At 34.6% G+C, this 3,741-nt stretch overlaps 1 pseudogene; it reads right to left on the bottom strand.

The window, feature by feature from the left end:
- Positions 1-754: 754 nt before the first annotated feature.
- On the bottom strand, positions 755-1,298 carry LOC129509830 (adenosine 5'-monophosphoramidase HINT1-like; annotated as a pseudogene).
- Positions 1,299-3,741: the final 2,443 nt, after the last annotated feature.

Below are 3,741 nucleotides of genomic sequence, written 5' to 3' on the forward strand. Positions count from 1 at the left end.
CCCTATTCTGTCGTCCATTGGTCTATTTTTCTATATGTATGCCAACATCATACTGACTCAATTACTATAGCATTAAAATAAGGCTTTATATTTGGTGGTAAAAGTTCTCCATTCCAGCTTTATTCTTCTTCTATGTATTCTTGACTATCCTTGGCCTTTTGCATTTCCATATAAATTTTAGAATTGACCTATAAAGTTCCATATTAAAACAGGATTTTATAGAACTGCATTATATCTATTGATCAAATTGGGGAGCAATGACTTCTCTACAACTTTGACTCTCCTAATTCATGAACATGGTATATCCCTCCATGACATTATTTACCTCAGTACTGTTTTGAAGATTTTAAATTTTATTTTATAATCATTGCTGGCACACTGACTTGGAATCCAGGGACATTACTAATTTATTGTTAATTCAATTGTTTATTATTAGATTCTTTTTAATTTTCAATGTACTCAATATGTCATCTTCATAAAGTGATAATTTTATTTACTTTCCATTCATATGCCTTTATTTCCTTTGCTTACTTGTTGTACTAACTACAACCTCCTAACTAACCACAACCTCCAATACAATGTTGAATAAAGTTGACGAAAGGAAGCACACTTGTCTTGTTCCCATTTTCCAAGGAAAAGCTTTTACTATGCCACCATTAAGTATGATGTCAGCTGCAGTTCTCATCTATTTTTAGATTATTAAGAGTTTTTATCATGAATGGGTATTAAATTATATCAAATGCTTTTTATATACTTTTTTTAACCATGCAACATTGTCTTTTATTATGTATGGTTTTTAAAAATTACTTCCTCAATCTATCCATACACAAGCAAAAGTAAGTATACTGTTTAACATACTGGAACTTAGAAATATTGATCATTGCCTAGAGAAGGGAAAATTATCCCTAAAACATGCTTAACCAGGAGGCCAATTAATCTGCCAGCCTCCAAGAACATGGAAATGAACATGATAGACAGACTGTCCCCCATCTGAACCTTCATTCACCACCATTTGATAACCTTTCTTCAGGCCCAGATCAGCAGCACATTTCTTGTCAACAATCATTAAATGTCCAAGAAGACTTTCATCATCATCTTCTGCTACAGAGATCTGGGATATATGTTTCTTGGGTATCACCAGAAAATGAGTTGGTGCTTGAGGGGAAATGTCATGGAAAACAAGACACTGGTCATCCTCAAAAATGATTTTGGCTGGGATTTCCTTGCAGATGATCTTTCCGAAGATTGTGTCACCTCCAGGCCGCGGCGGCCTGAGCCTTGGCGATCTCATCGGCCATTGTGGCTTCCTCCTGTATGGCCGCCCTGGGGAGAGCTGCTTTTTATAACTTGAAAAGGACCTAAAATCCAGAATATATAAACAACTTTTACAGCTCAACAATAAGAAAAGTAACTTAAAACTTTTTAAATGAACAAGGTATTTAAATAGACATTTCTCCAAAGAAAGTACACACAATGACCAATAAGCACATGAAAAAATGTTCAACATCATTAGGAAAATGCCAATCAAAACCACAACGAGATACCCCTTCACATGCACTAGGATGGTATAATCAAAATGACAACTACAAGTGTTAACTAGGTCATAGAGAAATTGGAACCCTCATACACTTTTGGTGGGAATATAAAATGGTGCAGCTACTTTGGAAAATGGTTTGGAAGTTTCTCAAATAGTTAAACCCAAAGTTACCATATGACCCAGCAATTCCACACCTAGGTATATACCCAAGAGAAATGAAAATGTAGATCCACACAAAAACTTATACATGAATGCTGATAGCTCCCTTGTTCATAATAGTCAAAAAGTGGGAACTATCCATCAACTGATCATTAAATAAACAAAATGTGGTATAACTATACAATGGAATACTATTCAGACATAAAAAGAATAAAGTACTAATAAATGCTACAATATGGACAAACTTTGAAAGCCTTATGCTAATTGAATGCACCCAGACACACAAGAACACATATACTTGTCCTATGGTTCCATTTGCATGAAATTCCCAGAATAGGCAAATCTATAGATAAGGAAAGTAGATTAATTGTTGCCAGGGACAGGTACAGGGAGGGGAGGAGAGAATGTAGAATGACTGCTAATAGATAGGAGATTTCTTTCTGGGGTAATGAAAACGTTTTGATAGTAGATAGTGGTGATGGTTGCACAACATTGTGCATGTATTTAAGACTGCAAAATTTAAACTTTAAAAGAGTGACCTGGGGATCCCTGGGTGGCTCAGTGGTTTGGTGCTTGCCTTTGGCCCAGGGCATGATCCTGGAGTCCCGGGATCAAGTCCCACATTGGGCTCCCTGCATGGAGCCTGCTTCCCCTCTGCCTGTGTCTCTGCCTCTCTCTCTCTCTCTCTCTGTACTCAGGAATAAATGAATAAAGTCTTTAAATAAATAAATAAATAATAAGTGACTTTGATGGTATGCATATCTTAGTTTAAAAAAAGAGAAAAATGGTTTTATAGCCAGTGTACATTTTTTTAAATTGTTTTATGTATTTATGATAGTCACAGAGAGAGACAGAGACACAGGCAGAGGGAGAAGCAGGTTCCACGCACGGGGAGCCTGACGTGGGATTCGATCCCGGGTCTCCAGGATCGCGCCCTGGGCCAAAGGGGGGCGCTAAACTACTGTGCCACCCAGGGATCCCTAGCCAGTGTACATTTAAATTGACTTATAATCCAAATTATTCTTAAAAATGTCTCAGGAAGACATCACATTGGAGACAGTGACCCTGAATAAATCAGTTGATTTCTATATAAAGACAATATTTTATACAGGATCAAAAAAAGAAAAAACATTTTTTTCTAGGTTTGGGATTATTCAGACATTTTATTTCTTTCCATGTAAATTTTGGTAAGCTATTGCTTTAAGGAAATGTATTGATTTTATCAAAATTGTCAAATTTATTGGTATAAAATTATTCATAACTTCCTATGATCTTTTTAATGTATGTAGGCTGTGTACTAATAGTACTTTTTTTTCATTCCTGATATTGTCACTTTATGTCTTTTCCTTCTCTTTGTCTGTATCAGTATTCCTAAGGGTTCATAAATTTTATTTATCATTTAAAAAGCAAGCTATGGCTATTGGTTTCCTTTATTGTATATTAGCTTTCTGTTTCATTAATTTCTTTTCTTCATTATTTCCTTCTCACACTGTTTTATTTTAATCTGTTGTCCTTTTTAGCACCTGGAGATAGTTATTTTGATTACTGATAGTAAGTCTTTCTTCTTTTGATGTATGCATTTATGACTATAAATTTTCCTCTAAGCATTATGTTAGTCACATCCCACATATTTTGGTATATCCTGTTTTTATTATCATTCAGTTGAAAGTATTTTTCAATTTATTCCCTGACTTAGGGTTATTTTGAAAGAATTTAATTCCCAAACATTTGGGGATTTTCTTTTATTTTTTTGTTCATAGAATTGATTTTAGCTTAATCCACTGAGTTATAGAATATTCTCTGTAAAATTTCAACCTATTGAAATTGAATTCATTTTTAAGACTTATTTTAAGGCCCAGGATACAGCCAATTTAGAAAAATATTTAATGTGCACTGGAAAAGAAGGTGTATTTCTTTAGCACATGGATGCAGTGCACATCAATTGGGCCAAGCTTATCAATCGTGCTGTTCAAATCATCTATATCAATACCAATTTTATTGTTGTCTACTTAGTTATAGAGAGAAGGAGGGAGTAAAGTCTTTCA

Source organism: Nyctereutes procyonoides, unplaced genomic scaffold (genome assembly GCF_905146905.1).
Source record: "Nyctereutes procyonoides isolate TBG_1078 unplaced genomic scaffold, NYPRO_anot_genome, whole genome shotgun sequence".
Lineage (NCBI taxonomy): Eukaryota > Metazoa > Chordata > Mammalia > Carnivora > Canidae > Nyctereutes > Nyctereutes procyonoides.